The sequence below is a fragment of the Panthera uncia genome, chromosome F1, assembly GCF_023721935.1.
Source record: "Panthera uncia isolate 11264 chromosome F1, Puncia_PCG_1.0, whole genome shotgun sequence".
Taxonomy (NCBI): Eukaryota; Metazoa; Chordata; class Mammalia; order Carnivora; family Felidae; genus Panthera; species Panthera uncia.
In genome coordinates this window covers 59,504,304-59,522,971 of record NC_064813.1, presented here as the reverse complement: position 1 = coordinate 59,522,971, position 18,668 = coordinate 59,504,304, and the positions used below count along the sequence as shown (strand labels likewise).

The window sequence follows — 18,668 nt, the reverse complement described above, 5'->3', positions numbered from 1 at the left end:
CCCCCCCCCCCCCCCCCCCCCCCCCCCCCCGCCCCCAACATGGCGAGGCTCCGGCCCTGCCATCCACCCCCACCCCCCTGTGAACACGGACAGGCGATTTCTCTGCAGCCTGCTTGTGACTCCACATAGACACCCGCAGATGTAAACACACCACAGAGGGCCACTGCATGTGTGAATTGTTTATACTTCCTCCCTTTGATAAGCTGTCATCTGTGGGCACTGCTTGGGGATTTGATCCCAGTGATCTCTCGACCCCATGGAAGACATTAAACACCCTCCCGGACCCTTTGCTCTGCCTCCGTCTCTGAACCTTTCACTCTCCTTTAATGAGAATTTCTCCTAATTATTTCAGTGGCTGCAGCAGAGGGACCGCAGTGTACTTAGATCTCGATACTGGGACGTGACTGTTATGCTGATAAAGGCAAGAGATCAATAATTTAGGCCCCAGCTTTAATGGCAAAGCTGAGAGCTTAAGTGTCTGCATTCAGGTTGAGTCTTAGAGGTTCCTGGAGTATTAATGATTTCCACAGGATTTTCTCCCCCTTCTTCTTAAGCTGCTGCTGATCAGCAGTCTCATACCTGCTAAATTGTATTTGTAAAGAGATATTTGCCTCATGTCTGTGAACACATGTCTGTATAGCACATAAATGTGCAGAAGCATTCCTGTGCCTCTTGCGTGTACATCTGATTATTTGCAAATGTGTATACACACATGAGCACACAGAGACTTCTATTTTTGTCCTTATCTGGGGGAGTGTCCTCAGTCACCTTGTCTTGGCTTTGGGGATACCCGTAGTGTGTCCTTTTCCCAATTCATCTGGTCAATGTGCAGGCACTTCAAAGGCAGGGGGAAATGTCATTATTTTTCTTCCTTCCTTCCTTCCTTCCTTCCTTCCTTCCTTCCTTCCTTCCTCTCTCTCCCCCCCCCCCCCCTTTCATCTTTTATTCTCTAATTCCCCCCTCTGTCTTCAAGCTACAATTGTACTTGATGGAAAGGGCCAACAGCAACGCACTGCACTCACTCAGATGTGGGTGTGCATGTGAATGTAATAAAATTCTGAGTTCCTGTCCATGGCCCTTCTTTGAGGAATTCTATCCAGCAAACCTATTTGGGCCCCAGCGCATTTCTACCATACATGCATATTAACCAGCATATAAATGCTGTGAACGTGATCATAGTGTATGACACATTTTATGTTAAGGTTGAAAAGGGGGGGTGGGGAGGAACATACCCCAGTGGAGGGATTTTCTTGGCAGATTGGTCACTGGAGTGTCCCTCACCTACAATAATGGAACGCTTTAAATAAGTTATCAGTGCTATTCTCAGAAAGTCAGAGTGGGGCTGGGAGTACCCGAAAAGGCGGCAGTGGTGGGGGCAGGGGGACTTGTCCTCCAGGGAATCCAAGTTCCAAGGGCCACTATTTCTCTGTATTTTAGTCAGCCCAGCCTCTCTAGCATTTTTTTTTTTCCAGAAGAGTTACTGACATTTTTAAGTTGTCTTAGGACACTAAGCTCCTATGAATCTGCTAATATTTTGGCGTTGTAGATTCAGCAGGGACAGCATTTCTTTCAGCCCTGAACTTCCCAATTGGTTGGAACTCTAGGGAGAGTGGGGTACGATTCCCCACCGATCGCAGCACGGGCCACACCAGCCACTAGGGGGCGAAGCGACAGTCGTGTGGTTTGCAAGGTCTCCTGGCCTCAGCCACATGCAAAACCTCAGCTCAGGCACAGTGCCCAGGGGGTTTTGAATAACTGTCAGTGTTTTACACGCTGGGAACTTGGGGCACAGTGACCTGAGCTGAAAATAAGATACGGGTACGTGTAGATTCCAATGGTGAGACTGTTTCCCCGTCCAGTTGACCTTTCAACACGTGGCTGGTTTTATTTCCCTTTCACCCTCAGTCATGGGTCAGCCTCCACCTCTGCTTCTCAAGTTTCTTAAGGTTGGGGCTTCCTCACTTCACATGAGATGGCATTGTTTTTGTGGCCCTGAAACGCTTATTTCTAGAAGCAGACCCCCTTTTGTTGTATCAAGCCTAGGTCTCCCGGGGTCATGACTTACGCATGGACAAGAGGGAAATGAGAAGTTGAACTCTAGATCAAAGAGCCTTAGCATCTTTGTGTTTTCAATACCATTTCAGTTGATTTCTGCGGCAGATATGCAAATAGTTAGTTTTCTTCCCACGTACTTGACTTTGCTTTGCTCTGCCAAGGTCATCATTTCTTTGCTAAGTTGGAATGCTAGACCTTGGTAATTGCCACCAAAACCCTTTTTCCTGTTAAAAGAGATAGCCTAGGGACTTGGAGTAAAAGCCAGTAGTCAGGGACTCCTGAGAAAGCTATAAATAGGCGTGGAATGTCCTGGATAATTCTGTGGTGGAGAAATTAATTCTGAACCACTAAGTACCATTAAGAACTTGATGCCAACTAAACAGGCAGAAATTTTTACAGATGCTGCCAGAATTTAGAAGCCACCCAGCATGCCTTAGCTTCAGGGGAGCAAAACTACTAACTCTAACAAACTGGGAAAAAACGAAGAAACGCAAGTCTGAATCAGTTGACCCTGAGGCCACTGGTCCTAGGTGAATAGAGACCAAAGGTGATACAGGGTGGTTGGTCAGAGAAAGAGGTCACAGGCTCACCCTACTGGAAGTGTCTTTAAACTTGATGGGATAGCGTTAGGATTTCTATGGTGCCCATGGAAGTAACCCCTTTCTTTGCGTGGTACTTTATGGTTTGCCGAATGCTTTCACATCTGTATTCCTATTGGATCTTCAAAAACACCCCAAGGAGATTGGCAGGGGAAATACAATTAACTCCGTTTTAAGAGGAGGGTACTGAGCTTTAGAGGTCTAGAATGGCTTGTCTAAATTCCCACAGCTGGTAGAGGGCAAAGCCAGGACAGCAAGCCCAAGGTTGAATTCCTTGTCCCGGGCTGACAGGTCATGTCTACAGATCTCTCCCCCAGGAGTTTTGGTGGGGGGCGGGGGAAGTAAAACCATCTCATTCATAGAAATGGGATAGAAATAAAGGTTCTCTTCTGGGTCTTTTTTCTACCTCTGGCATCCAACCCTTAGCATTGAAGACAGTGGGAAATGTCTTCGTTTTACTGTTCGCTTAAGAAGCATTAAGAGTCCTAGCCATCAGTCTGTACCTCCCAAGCTCCCCGCCGGTGGAGACGGCGACCTCTGCGTGATCATCCACCACCCTGGCGCCGGGCACCGCCGAGAGCTGGCCAGAGCCAGAGCTGGCGAGCAGGCTTTCCTCTTCAGTGACGGCCTCAGAAGCCCTTCTGTTGTATGGCTTGCGTCGGATTGCCCACCATCATGAGGGGTTCGTGCACTTTACTGGCTTTTCCCTTCACGTTCTGCCCTCGGCAGCTGCGAGATCCTTGGCGTTACTCCTGTCGTTATGCATGGACCCCAGGACCCCCATCTGATCCTAAGGACTAGCTCCAGTCTTCTTGCATCATCTCCCCTTGGACGTGCTTGGATGAAAGCAGATCCTGCTGTGGATTGGACATGAAATGCCCCTCTTTCACCAGCCTGGGTGAATTAGTCAGCTCGGGCTGCCGTAACACAATACCGTCAACGAGGGTGGCGTAAACAGAGGATGGGAAGTTCGAGATCCGGGTGCCTGTGTATTCTGTTCTGGGTGAGAGTCCTGTTTGGCCACCTTCTCCTCGTACCCTCACATGGCGGACAGATATCCTTACATATCCTTCCTCTTTGTAGAAGGGCACTAATACCGTCATGGGGGCCTCCACCTTCACGATCTCCTCGAAACCTACTTACCTCCCGAAGGCCTCCCTCCTACGACTCTCACGTGGGGGGTTAGGGCTCCGACAGGTGTATTTTGGAGTGACACAGACTTTCAGTCCAGAACACCAGGTCTTGGACTTTGTGCACACCAGGTTTGGTGCGATCCATGTGCCGAGTCCCCCTCCGTGTCTGCAGTTGGAGTCTGGTGACCCCTCACGCCCTCTCCCTCGATGGCACCTTCCCCCCCACGATCCTGCCTTGGGAGGAGGGCTGTGCTGTTTCTGTTCGGCATGGACTGGGGCAGTTAACAGACTCAGTCCCCTCGCCTAGGTTCTTGAGCCCACCTTGATAGAGGAAGGCTGGATCAAAGTAGCTCGTGGCACAGAGGGGACCAAGAAAGAAAAGGAGGGGCTTTGCATTCTCCATCTGCCAATCGCCTGCGATAAACCGGGGCCTCCATGGGCCCATGAAGTGTTTTTATAACTGTGTTGTATTTGTCCAGCCAAGTGTCTGGACTTCCACTGTCAATTCCTTCTCTGCTTTCAGATTCCTTCCTGAATGAGCAGATCCCTTGAGGTACTGGATTTTTATAGCAGACGTGGAGTAGGGCTGGCTCTAGACCAACGGAGAATGGAACCAAGGACGAACAAAAATAAGAAATTAAAATCAGGTGGACCAGAAAGGTTAAACTAAGGAGGCAGGACAAAGAGGCAGGATTGTGTGGATGAAGGTAGAAACTACAGCACCCAGCTGACACCAGCTGGTTCGTAAGGATCAGAGGATCCAGAATCTCAAGCCGTGGAGCATGACTGTCATAGGTGCAGAGTTTAGTTCAAGGACTTTTCTGGGCTCAGACACCAAGTCTTGAAATGGATTATAGTGAAGGGTTTAAGAGGAGAGCCTCTGGAGTGGGGCTGCCTGGGTTCAAAGCCTGGTCCCTCAATTTGCCAGCCTACGTGATGTGGAGGTTTCTCTTAATACTATTCTCTAAAAATGTTTATTCGTTTACTTTTGAGAGAGGGAGTGAACGAGCAGGGGAGGGGCAGAGAGAGAGGGAGACAGAATCCCAAGCAGGCTCCACACTGTCAGCACAGAGTCCGAAGCGAGGCTTGAACCCGTGAACCGGGGAAGATCGTGATCTGAGCCGAAACCAAGAGTCTGCCGCCTAACCGACTGAGCCACCCAGGCGCCCCCTGATATGGAGGTGTTTTGTTTTGTTTTGTTTTGTTTTTTAACTGTTCTGCTTAATATGTGTTAGTGGTGTTGTTCTCAAGGGGCCCTGCCTGATTCACTTCCTAGCAGCTGAGAGTTCCTCTCAAAGCTTCGACCTTGACCTTGAGCCAAGGGCTGAGGTCAGCCTTTAAATGGACTTGCTGTCCCAGAGCCCCCTCTACCCATAGCAGTAACTGCCTGGGTGTTTTCGTTTTTGCAGAAGACTGTCACCGCCATACCCGTCACTGGTCACCGATCACTGCCACACCTCATTTGGACACTCCCGTTAGGATTCCTGGCCTAGTTTTGACCCCTTGCCCAACTAGAAGGTACTGCGAAGGTCCCAAACATGAGTAATAGCCAGGCCTTCACGGTTTATGGCAAGTAAGAATATCTTCCATGCACACCCTGTTTGACAGTTTACAAAGTGCATTTATTTGCACCATTTACTGACCGTTTTTAAGGTGCTGTGAGGTCTACAAAAAAAAAGTATAAAAAATGGATTATCTGCCTTAGGGGAGCTTCCAGTGTTTGGGAGAGAAGACCACAATACATAAACTGCAGACGATAATGTTCGGTGAACTTGTAATTAGATGTCAGGGATTAAAAGTACAGTGATATTTCAGAGACCGAAGCCTTGGCTTAGAGTTCGTCATAATTAGAGTTGGCTTCGTAGAGAGGAGGTGGGGCAGGGTGAGGTGCTTGGGGGAGGCACGAGGGTGGGAGAGGAGGCAGTCACCAGCACTAAGGAGGTGACTGGAGTTAGGAACCACTTCTGCATTGGAAGGGAGTGACGGCGAGGATGTGGGCTTGCCTGTTGAGCACGATGTGGGTTATGGTAGCAATGGAATAAGATGATGCTATGGATGGACTGTCTGTGCCCCCCCCGAAGTCACGTGTTGAAACCTAATCACCAATGTGATGGTATTTGGAGGTGGGGCCTTTGGGAGAAGACTGGGTCATGACGGTGGGGCCTCCACGAATGGAATTAGTGCCCTTACACAAGGGACCCCAGAGAGTCCCCTCACCCCTTCTGCGATGTGAGGACAGAGCGAAAATGGCCTTCCGTTGAGGAAAAAGGAAGCAGGCTCCTGCCAGACACCAAATCCTCTGGCACCCTGATCCGGGACTTTTCAGGCTCCAGAACCCTAAGAAGTAAATTTCTCTTGTTTATAGACTGATGGCTCTGCCAGTCTGTGGTCCTTGTGTTAACAGCAGCTCAAACAGACTAAGGCAAGATGAGTAGGGTCAGATTATGGAAGGGAGACCAAGAGAATTTCAAGTAGGTGGTTCACGTATGTATTTCATCATTTAATCCCTGTCCCAACGGCCCTATCCACTTAGTGGCATTGGCCCATTTTTAATAGAAAGTATACGTGATGGTGGATTCCCCCTACGTCTGTCAAAGCCATGCTCTTTCCCTTCCAGCGTGCACCCATTCAAGACAGGCTTACAGGCTAGACGTGGTTGGTGGTGGGGAACCTTCGTGGCTTTCTTACAGAGGAAGTGTAAGTGCAAAGGGGTTACTAATGACGTTGTTTCCTGCACATGGGTGTGTCTGTTTATAGAGGACGAGGAAATCCTCTGGCGCATAGATAGAGCAACCCAAGAGGCAGACCCGAACGTCAGATTACGGACTCCACTCTCAGGATCTGCACCTTTTCCCACGTCCCGGGAGCGGCCAGCCCGTTTATATCCACACAGCGCCCTCCCTGAATCACAACCAGCATCAAAGGCGAGCTCCTTTTTGGGTCCTGTGTGTCTAAAATTTATGATGCTTTCAGATTACCAAACACAATTCATTTGGCAACGAAAGAAAATAGTTTTGTGCTATTGCCTCTGTGTGTGGGAAATTGCATTTTTGATGAGCAAAGCTGTTGGCCTTCTTCACGCTTCTGGTTGAGAACATGAGCTGGTGGCCAGGGCCTCGAGTGAAAAATCCCAGGAACCAGTCACCCAGCTGCCACAGCCCATCTAGAGGGAAGCAGACCATATCCCCATGATACGTTAAGCCACGTTTTGTAATCGGTTGGTTTTCGTTAGCCGATGTATACGCTAACGACTATCTGAGTAAAAAGGACGCTTATTTTTAAAAAAGTTTTAAGTTTACGTATTTATTTTGGGAGAGAGTGTGTGTGCAAGCGAGGGAGGGGCAGAGAGAAAGAAGGAGAGAGAGAATCCCAAGCAGGCTCCATGCCGTCAGCGCAGAGCCCAGTGCGGGGCTCAAACTCACGAACCTCGAGATCATGACCTGAGCCGAAATCAAGAGTCAGACACTTAACTGACTGAGCCACCCAGACGCCCCTAAGATAACTCTTTCCTAAAGAAGATTCCTGTGATAGATTTTGTTGTCAGAAAGTGGGAGATTGGGGGTTGTCGAAGGGAGGACAAGGGGATTCGAAGGTAGAGGATAGGCTTCTGTGTCTTCTCTACAGGGCGGGTTCTGGTTAATTCCAATCGAAAACATTAGTTCCCTTAATCCCTGGTGGTCCGGCTGGGTGACCCCTCGAGGTGACGCTTTTCTTTTCAATTGCCCTTGAGCTCACTAGTGCGAGACTTTTTTTTTTTTTTAATCAGCTAGAGATCATTTCCTTTTCTTCCACCTTTGCTACTACCCACACAGTGCCAAGGAGACCACAGTGAAGGGGACCGTGTCCACAAGCCCCTCCCTGGCCTCTGGTCTGCAGGGCAGTTTGACAGACAACTGTTTTTAGAACTGTTGTGCTCTGTTAATTAGGACTTGCTGTGTTCCAGACTCCACGGGGGGACCCGTTTGGAGATGGAAGGATCTCTAAGGTCATTTTAATTTAGATTTATCTGCGATGGCGGAGATATCATGTAAGTAGTGAGGAAACTGTCCTCACGTAGTCGGGGTGGGGGGCGCGGGGGGGAGAAATAAACTAAATCAAATTCTACATGTATCTTCTGGTATCCAGGCCGGTGTTTTGAGACACTGGCTTGCCAATAACTATGAAAAGCTTCCCTGGGTTTTCCTCCGACTCCTCATCAGCCCGCTAAAGGTTACGTGGCTTCCACGTTCTCTCTCTCTCTCTCTCTCTCTCTCTCTCTCTCTTTTTTTTCCACGTTCTTAATTAACCACATCAAATACTTTGTTTCCTGGGCTGGGCTTTTTATTTGGTTGATGAATGATACCCGGGCAGGAGACGATGACAGGAGATGATGGAGGACTAAGAAGCCCTTGTCAAAAACTCTGTGGACACTTTGAAAAGGATGAAATGACTCACGGGGCAGGCAGGGGGGCCAGTCTGCTGCTGTCGCCACTGGAGAGGCGGGAGGCCACTGTCAGGACGTAAGAGCTCAGTAGGAGACATGCAAAGGTAGGAGGTAGCTGAAGGGCTGCTTCGAAAATATGTGATGGGACATGGTGTGTGCAGTCACCTGGGCTTTCGCTAGACGTTGGCAGCCCTTTTGGGCCTTTGGATTTTTTTTTTTTTTTAACGTTTATTTATTTTTGAGACAGAGAGAGAGAGAGAGAGAGAGAGAGAGCATGAATGGGGGAGGGGCAGAGAGAGAGGGAGACACAGAATCCGAAGCAGGCTCCAGGCTCTGAGCCATCGGCCCAGAGCCCGACGCGGGGCTCGAACTCACAGACCGCGAGATCGTGACCTGAGCTGAAGTCGGACGCTTAGCCGACTGAGCCACCCAGGCGCCCCGGGCCTTTGGATTTTTAAGGTCACACTGTGAGATCAGGAGGTTGTCGACCGCAGTCCGATAACTGAATCTGAGACCTTACATTGCTCTTTAAGAAAAAGTCAGACAGACTGTATTCATTTAATTATTGCCTAAGTAATTAAGAGGCAAAATTTACTGCTACTTTTGTAGTTACTTTTAAAATTTACCTGAGAAACAATCTTCCGCCTTTGAATAATAGCACTAGAGGGTTTCCATCGATGTTTGTGTTCTCATTCGATCTTTGTCACCGCTCCGTGAAGTAGGTTCTTGGGGCAAACACGGATCCCACCCCGTCTTACAAGTGGCAAATCTGAGGCTCGGAGGAAGGAAATGACGGCATGGAGTCCACAAATTGTGTCTCCTGACCCCAAGCTCCTCTTAAAAATAAAACTCAAGGGGCGCCTGGGTGGCTCAGTCGGTTAAGCGTCCGACTTCGCTCAGGTCATGATCTCACGGTCCGTGGGTTCGAGCCCCGCGTCGGGCTCTGTGCTGACAGCTCAGAGCCTGGAGCCTGCTTCAGATTCTGTGTCTCCCTCTCTCTGACCCTCCCCTGTTCATGCTCTGTCTCTCTCTGTCTCAAAAATAAATAAACATTAAAAAAAAAATTAAAAAAATAAATAAATAAAACTCAAGCCACCGCTCTGATCTCAGTTGGACGAGGGAGGTGCCATTGGAAATACCAGTGATGGTGTGAAATTAATTAATGGTTTCTTCCTTCCTGGTGGGAATGAGATCTCAGAGTAGAGCAGGTGCATTACTTTGTCACACGTGGAAGTCTGGCCCCTACCTGTGTGTTGGTGGTGGGGTGGACGTAGATGGTTTAACAAATGCAGAAGGAAAGCCTGTTTCCAGGCAGATGGGTCTCACAGATATCCCATAAGGAACTAGAAATTAATTACTAAAAGATTATATTTTAGAAGCTCGTGAAACAAACATTTATTTTATTCATTTGCTTTTTTTTTTTTTAAGCAAAGCTTTTAAGCTTGTTGGGGTTTGCCTGGAAGAGAAGACATTAATAGTTTTAGAAGTACAGATTCAGAAGGGATCCGATTTTAACGTTTATTTTTATTTTTGAGACAGAGAGAGACGGAGCATGAATGGGGGAGGGTCAGAGAGAGGGAGACACAGAATCCGAAACAGGCTCCAGGCTCCGAGCTGTCAGCACAGAGCCCGATGCGGGGCTTGAACCCACGGACCGTGAGATCATGACCTGAGCCGAAGTCGGCCGCTCAACCGACTGAGCCACCCAGGCGCCCCAGAAGGGATCCAATTTTAAACGCCTACCCAGTGGACTTACAGTACCACAAGCTTCAACAGGACTGGCTGGTGTCACCCAGATTTTGTCTAAATACTCCTAGAAAGGGGTAGTAAGAGCACAGAGCTTTTCTATCTTAAAGGAGCCTTGGAGATCATTATTATTTAACAAAAAGTTGTTAGGATATTCTGCGTCTCAAACAGGCTGTTTTTTCTCCTGATGGACGGAATCTCCCTCAGTGAGATTTTCTCTCATCCATCTGAGGGCTCCCCTTAGACACAGTGTAAAAGAAATCCACTGCTGTTTTGTACAACGGCTGCTCAGATATTTTTTTTTTTAAGTTTATTTATTTTGAGAGAGAGAGAAAGAGAAAAAAAGAGAAAGAATCCCAAGGCAGGCTTCATGCTGTCAGTGCAGAGCCCAACACGGGGCTTGAACTCATGAACCGTGAGGTCACAACCTGGGCCGAAATCAAGAGTCGGGCCCTTAACCAACTGAGCCCCCTAAGCGTCCCTGGCCACTCAGATATTTGAAGACCCCTATCTGTATCCCTTCCTCTTCTCTTCCCTAGGCTGAACACTCTCATTTCCTTGAGTTTCTGTGTGTTACTTATACTCTGTGCTTCGCTCCTACTTCTACAGACACTTATGAGGCACCTACTGTGTGTGAGCCTGGCACTTTGAAACGTTTAAACTTTTTTCTTGCAATACGAATTACAACCTGAGAACTAGGGAAGAGAAAACTGGTTGCATTCATTTCCTTTGTGCTCAGAGAATAGAAAACGAAGTATGTGTATGTGTGTGTGTGTATACCTATGTGCACATACATACGTGTGTATGTTTTGACAACGGGGAACGGAAACCAGAAGGTAAATAAATGAGAAAGAAGTCGAAAAGTTAGTTAGGCATTTAAAAGAAATCCCTCTACGTTAGATGGTTTAAAATATTAATTAATTGAGGAGTTCATTATAGCTGCCTCTTGGAGACAGAACTGTTCGCAGATACATTGCAGTCGATTGTGAGTAGATTTCTCGATGCCTCTGAGGGGAGGACCCCAGCTTTCAGCAGCTTGTTGGGTTTTGTTCCAGACCAGTACATAGAAGGCCCATGGAAACTTGGTTGTGTGACTTTTCCTCAGCAGTCTGGGGACAGGTGGAGAGAAACCCAGTGATTGCATTAGGCCAAGTCTGGGTTGCTGCTCACTAGGTGACAAGGAGCTTTAAGGACAAAGGAGAGGAAATAATGAAATGAACCATGAGGTATAGCTGAGGATAGGAAAAAAACAAAAAGAAAGTAAGGGAAAACCGAATTCCAGAGAGACGCGTTAATTTAAGCCCTGCTCCAAGTTTTGATCTTTGGTCCTGAGCAACTCAGATTTACCTTTGTTTTGTCTTTGCCGATAAAATTATTTACCCAGAAAGAAAGAAACTTGTTGAATAAATGAATACTGTAAAGAAGACTTTGGGGGGAATGTTTGAAGTATCCCAGCAAACAAAAGCTTGCCTTTAAGTATTTTCCTTGTATAGAATAGAAGTACTCAATAAAAATGCATTAATGTGACACATATAATCACAATGTAATTATAATGTAAGTCTTTCTTATAGATTTATCAAAACAGATGTGATGGGGGCCGTTTAGGCTCAGTAGGTTAAGCATCCGACTTCAGCTCAGGTCATGATCTCACGGTCTGTGAGTTCAAGCCCCGCGTCGGGCTCTGTGCTGACAGCTCGGAGCCTGGAGCCTGCTTTGGTATCTGTGAGTCCCTCTATCTTTGCCTGTCACCCGCTCACGCTCTGTCTCTGTCTCAAAAACTAAATAAATGTTAAAAAAAAATAAACCAAACAGTTGTGATCTACCAGATGTTATAGGCCCAATGAAAAGAAAGGGGAAGAAATCATCCTACCTTCTTTATTTTATTTTATTTTATTTATTTTTTTTAACATTTATTTATTTTTGAGACAGAGAGAGACAGAGCATGAACAGGGGAGGGTCAGAGAGAGGGAGACACAGAATCTGAAGCAGGCTCCAGGCTCTGAGCTGTCAGCACAGAGCCCGACGCGGGGCTCGAACTCACAGCCCTCACGGACCGTGAGATCATGACCTGAGCTGAAGTCGGCCGCTTAACCCACTGAGCCACCCAGGCGCCCCGCATCCTATCTTCTTTAACATAGTCTCTCAGAGAGCCATCCTTGAGCCATCCCTACATCAACTTGGCCCTTCTGGTTATTCTGAACTGGTGAGAAAATGGCTCATAAATTGCATTTGGGGATCGCTCAGTTTCTTTGCACGTGTTTAGAAACGAGAGTGGTTTGGGTATGGCTCTTTCTGGACCCACAGGAAGGACCTATTCATCCATACACCCTCCCATCTGTCTGGCCATCTGTCTGGCCATCTGTCTGGCCATGGACTCATCCATCCATTGAATAAATATTTATTGAGCATCTATCTACTACATGCCAGGCACTGTTCTCGGTGCTTGGAATACTTTAGTAAACAAAGCAGAAAAGAAAAAAAAAAAAACTTGACCTCAAGGAACTTTTATTTTAGGAATGATGACTTTTAGTTGCTTAATAGTTGCTGTTTTCTGTCAATTATCAAAGTTGGGTACTTCCAACTTAAAAAAAAAAGCAAGGCTATTCGTGTAGGCTGAGGATAACCATGTCCCAGGTTCTACCCCCAGTTTTCTGCTACTGATGGGAGGCCGCCTCCTTCCTGGGGCTGTGGGGGAAACCGGGGGCTGAGGCGTCAGGCTGGGGAGCTCTGGGGTCGAAATCCTGGGGTCGCTGCTCTACCGGGGCCTCCATGGACAGGAGGCCCTCAGCAGAAAACCACTTGAATGGGAGGAAAGAAGCTCTTCCCTTTCCTCTTCTCCTCACTTCACGAACCTTGCTTCCTGGTGGGATCCCTGCAAGGGCAGGGCAGCTCGGGGCTGCGGGGCTTCTCCATCATTCTGTTGCACGCCGCCCCCCCTCCCACCCCCCCAGCCTCCAGTTCTGCTCGGAACCCAGCCTGCGAGTCTTCTGATGCAGAGAGCGGCTCGCTAAACATGTCCTGGGGAAAGGGCACAAAGGGAGAAGAAAACCTCTAAGGGAGTGGTCATTCTAGGACCCTCATCCAATTTGGGTTCAAAACTCAAAGTTGCCAGATACAGATCAGTTAGCGGATGGCAGTAACTTACATTTGTGTGACCCCTATTAGCATCCGTGGAGAGGTGTGCAGCTTCCAGATGTCCTATCAGGTGTTCCGGCACCTGATGCCCACCAGGGTGCCTTGCGGTGGAAGAGAGAGCCCTGTTCTGTAGAAGAGGAAACCCAGCATTTCAAGGAATGGCCCGGAGGTCCTGTAAAAAGCATCCACAATAAGACTTTCTTTTAAAGACTTGTATTTTTTTAAGTTTATTTATTTATTTTGAGAGAAAGAGCAGGAACAGAGGAGGGGCCGAGAGAGAGGGAGAGAGAGAATCCCAAACAGGCAGTGCAGAGCTCAATGCAGGGCTTGATCTCACGAACAGTGAGATCATGACCTGAGCTGCAGTCAGGTGCCTAACCGACTGAGCCACCCAGGCGCCTCTAAAGACGATTGTTAAGTAACCTCTACACCCGACGTGCGGCTCGAACTCATAACCCCGAGATCCAGACTCAAATGCTCTACTGAGCCAGCCAAGTCCCCCGCCTCCACAACTAAGACGTTTAAGTCTGGCCCTGCGATTCCGAAGCCAGTGCTCCTTCTAACTGGCTACATGGCTTCCCCTCTGTTATCTTGACTCACACAACAAATGAGACAAGCAGGGTTTGTGTCATTATCTTCTTCCCTGTGCTACAACCCGGAGAACCGAGGTGGAGAGGCTAAATGCTTTGCTTGGGGTTGCTTGCATGGGTGGGGGTAGAAGGGACCTTCAAACCCAGACCATGTGAATGGAATCAAAGCCTTTCTGCTGTGTCATCTTGCTTAATGTGTCGGGAACCACCACCCCACCTGGCTGCACACGACATGCCCACGCCCACACTTGCTTTGGATCCATCACTGGGTAAGCTAGGTAAGGCTGCTGAACCCGGTCTACAGACTTAACACTTACTGTGATGGTAAAATCTATGTGCTTGTGCGGTACGGTGCCCCTTTCTCTTCTTTCTCGTATTGACGCGGGATCACTTTCAGATTTATAGTTCCTCTTAAGATTTCTTTTCTGTTGTTTATGTGCGGAATATCCAAGAGCTAGACTTACATTTAAAACAGCCTTGTGAATATCCTTGTGAATTCCTCAGGCTCAAGCATGCTGTTTGCTTTTTGTAGATGAATCTGTAGATACATCTACCTATCTCTGGCAGATAGCATTATCATCGTGTTTTCCCTGTTTCTTGATACTTTGTGAAAGGATTGCAGAAATGAAAGAACTGTCTTTATTCTTTGATCTCTCTTATGCTTTATGAATTCTGAAAAACGGAAGGAGAACAAAGGGAATCTATGTGTTAGTGCTTTCCCTAAGTTTTGAGAAGCGGGTTTTAATGGTTTTATTAAATTAAAAATTTTTTTAGAAGCCAGAATGGACAGACCCTGGAAAGAAGGATCCCATGTGGTCAAGGCAGACCAGGATACTTCTCTGACCTCAGCCCTTAGGTTGAAAAGACTGTATTTAAATGTTTAAGTGTCCTAGACTCATAGACCTGCTTCTCTGGGCATCAAGATGTGTTTGGATGTTACTTCCTAAGGGGAATAAATACGGAAAGAGAATGAGCGCCTCACACATCGAGAAGTCACTTACAATGGGAGGAGCCTCCCGAGATAGAGTCTTTCTTGTACCACATGTATTGGCAAAAGAGATTTGAGGCACTAAACTCAATAATGGAACTTTTTTGTCCTTAAACCTAAGTAGTCATATCCAGCATATAGAAAGTAAATAAACTTTCTATAGAATTTTATGGTTAGGAACCACTTAGTCCTGTGTGTTGAGCTTTAGTAACAAATTCAGAAGAGGACTCACTTATAAGTATGTTACGGCGTTTAATCATGACCTTGACGCCAGGAGTTAGATGTGAATTACTAGAGCCAGTTACTGGTGGGGAAACTGAGTCCCGGAGAGGTTGAGTGACACAGGATGTTAACGTGCCAGGATCAAGACTTGAGCCTCGTTTTCTGACTGCGGAGTTGTAGCTCTGTTAAAGGGATGTCGAATCATCCAAAGGCATTCGCAGAATCTTCCAGTGTTCCTCGGACTCTTCTACAGCCGCCTTTCTGAAGGCTTCCTCTGTCACGGCTATTCCTGGGAGATGGGGATGTCTTCTCCTAGATCTCTCTGCATTATTTTTGTTGTTGTTATTTTTAGTTCTATTTTCATGAAAAATGTCCTTTTAGCTCATGAAAATAGCGTAGCGGCAGCTTATCACAGAGTTCCAGAACGGAAAGGTCTTATCTCACCTACAAATTAGGGGCACCGTCATGCTTCCTAGGGTGGAAGGAAGCAAAGTCAGCTTCCCCCCAGTGGATGACTAAAGCCAGCAGGTCCTAATTCCATCCCGGACCCCAGGCTCTGCTCTTTTCCTCCCTCCTACCTCTCGGAAGCGTGAAATAACACAGAAGTGTTTCCGGTTTCCCTGCGAGGGGACAGGGGTCCCGGAGACCAGAGGAGAATTGCTATTCATTCCTTCTGTACCGGGAACAATGCTAGGACTTTCATAAACATTTTTCTCAATTATCAACAACAGTTCTAAGAGGTGGGCATCGTCTCCATTTCTCACGTGGGGAATCTGGGACCTGAGTGACGTTTCTAAACTTGAGCAGGTGGTGAAGGGTGAAGCCTGTGTGAGAGTCCAAAGCCTGTGTGCGTCCTGTCTACACGGGGTGCCTTCCCTGGTGCTGGAGAGCACCTCAGTCTGTGGCTTCTTGAAGCCTTCTAGGTGGAGACCGTTAGGTGCCCATCGTCTGTAGAGTCACAGAGCACAGCACCACCCGGTGGGAACTAGTCAGGCTTGAGTTTGAATCCTGCGTTAGCCACTTACTGGCATTGCTAGTTAACCTCCCCAGACCTCTGTTTATTCGCCTGTGAAGGGACAAACTACCTGCAGGGCAGGGGACCTGTGCGGAATAGATCAGAGGGTATGTGCAGAGCCTTAGACGCCCAGTAAGTGATGCTCCTTATTATTATTGTGAGTCCTATTACGTTTTTAAAATTTATTTATTTATTTTTAGTTTCTTATTTTTTCTTTTAGAGAGAGAGAGTGTGTGTGTGATGCAGGGGAAAGGGGGGAGAGAGAGAGAGAGAGAGAGAGAGAGAGAGAGAGAGAGAGAATCCCAAGCAGGCTCCATACTCAGTGTGGAGCCCGATGCCAGGCTGGATCCCCATGACCCTGGGATCACGATCTGAGCAGAAATCAAGAATCTGACACTCAGCCGACTGAGCCACCCCATTACATTTGGTTCTTTTTAGATGACAGTGGTAGGTCACCTGGACCCCACAAGGGTGTGTTCTTGGCCTCAAGTCTTTTTTGATCTGTGACAGAACTATTTGCCAATTTCCCAGCCTCTCCTCTCTGCCAGAGACCCAGATCTTATCAGGCTTCTCTGCTTTGCCAAACCTGTCTGGTCTGGTCTCTTGGGAAGCTTCCCTGGCCTGTCTGATGGGAACTAAGCAGGTGACAAGCAGCAGAGGGGTAGCATCAGAAACTTTCAAACTTATCAAAGTTGCTTCTTCCTTAAGTGAATGCTAAGTCCCACAGTTTCTCGAGGTATGTTTCCTTGGCTGCCCCAGGACCCTTGGAAGGAGGTGTGCATTAAGATGTCAGAAGGCAGAAAGGAATGGTGATGCCTCCCTCCTTGGGTTCACAGGGGCGAGTCAGTGAGAGAGACCAGGATCCCACTTCATTTCCCTGATCTCCTGGGCACAGGCCAGTACGCTCTCAGTCGCGGATAAGTTTGTTGAACAAATGAGTGATGCACTGACCATTCCCAACCCTGGATGCAGAAGTGGTGTCCAGACTACTTAACAACCAGCACGGCGTGGACTCCCGACAGGCAGCATGGACACAGCCATAGTGCTGGAGCATGGCCCTTGGGACTATCTTCTGGGTGCTGGACATTAACCCTTGAGCTGCTGGATTCTTGGAAAGTGCAGGCAAGCGACAGAGCAAAGAGAGAGAGGAGGGCGCTGGGAGATGGGGTGCTCTCTCTCTCTTTGGAAAAGAAACATTTAAAAAAATTAAAAAAAAACCCCTCATATATGGAGAAACTGTGGGCTTAGCATTCACTCACGGAAGAAGTAACTTTGATAAGAGCCAGGGGGCGTTTTCTTTGTCCTTCTTAGCTTTGTGTCTTCCAGATCTCGCTAACTCTCCCAGCTGGGTCCTGCTGTGGGCATGCATCTGAGACCCTGTGTGTTGTGCTATCCCCAAGGTACCACGTGGGCCCTGGGCTCTTCCCGCTTGTGACTTCCGGTGCTCCCCCCACGCAGAGACTTTGGGGGGACACCTGCCTCTCCTGGCTGCTCTCGCTCCTGCCAGGGCACACATATCTCATGCCGTCATGCCATCTTTTCACGTTCATTTTTCAACCTTACAGTTGTGTCTTTGAAACATGTGTGCACCTCCCTTTAAATAGTTTATCATTAGCTGGAAGTAACTGTTTAGATAGACCTGAGGCTAGTTCTTCACGCTATTAGGAAGGATTCTTCTGGTTTGGTGAAGTCTTCGCTAGCCGGCTCCCCACGCGGAGAGAGATCCTCTGCTGTGTCCAACAGTGCAGGCAGTTCACTGGTGGCTTCAAGACAGGCTTGGCACATTGCGAAGAACTTTTTTTTTTTTTTAATTTGTTGTTGTTGTTGTTTTTATTTATTTTTTGAGAGAGACAGAGCACGAGCGGGGGAGGGGCAGAGAGCGAGGGAGACAGAATCCAAAGCAGGCTCCAGCCTGACGTGGGGCTCGAACTCACAAACTGTGAGATCATGACCTGAGCCGAAGTCAGAGGCTTAACCGACTGAGCCACCCAGGCGCCCCGCGAAGAACTTTTTGCTAAAGCTGCAGGTGCTATCAGAAATGGAGGGAGAGGCGCCTGGGTGGCTCAGTCGGTTTAGCTTCCGACTCTTGGTTTCGCCTCAGGTCGTGATCTCCAGGTTCCTGAGATCGAGCTCCACGTCGGGCTCTGCGCTGACAGTGCGGAGCCTGCTTAGGATTCTCTCTCTCCCTCCCTCTGCCCCTCCCCTACTCACGCACGCTCTCTCTCTCTCTCTCTCTCAAAATAAATAAACTTAAAAAAAGAAATGCAGGGGCACCTGGGTGGCTCAGTCGGTCGGGCGTCTGACTTCGGCTCAGGTCATGAGTTCGAGCCCCACGTCGGGCTCTGCGCTGACAGCTCGGAGCCTGGAGCCTGCTTCGGATTCTGGGTCTCCCCCTTTGTCTCTGTCCCTCCTCCGCTCATGCTCTGCCTCTCTCTCTCAAAAATAAATAGACATTAAAGAAAGAAGAAAAAAAAAGAAATGCAGATGGAAACGAATAACATAATAATCATGAATAATAAAATTAAATTTGTTGCGTCCTCTAGCTTTGCAAAGCTTCATTTTCTCAGGGATGCAGGAGGTCTCCTTTCCTCATCCTTTGCAAGGTGGAAGGAAGGCCTGCCGCAGACGTTTCTGACGGTGGAGTGGCTGGAAGGTGCCACCAGGGGCCCCTCCAGGTCCCCCAGGACCATGACCTCTTCCGCATCCGTATTTAAGGTCTTCAGTGACACACGGCCTGTCTCTGTTCTCCCATTCTCATCCCA

At 48.1% G+C, this 18,668-nt stretch overlaps 1 protein-coding gene across 8 annotated transcripts in view; it reads left to right on the top strand.

Moving 5' to 3' along the window:
* PBX1 (PBX homeobox 1) overlaps nucleotides 1-18,668 on the top strand; it is a 289,525-nt gene that overhangs the window by 106,251 nt on the left and 164,606 nt on the right. The window contains exon 1 of one of the 8 annotated variants that reach the window (XR_007458870.1): nucleotides 12,956-13,950. The exons of 6 other annotated variants lie outside the window; for them this stretch is intronic. The gene's annotated coding sequence lies outside the window, so the exon portion shown is untranslated. Of the gene's footprint in view, nucleotides 1-12,955; nucleotides 13,960-18,668 lie in introns of those variants that run through there. One more of the 8 variants, XR_007458869.1, reaches the window with a different exon arrangement.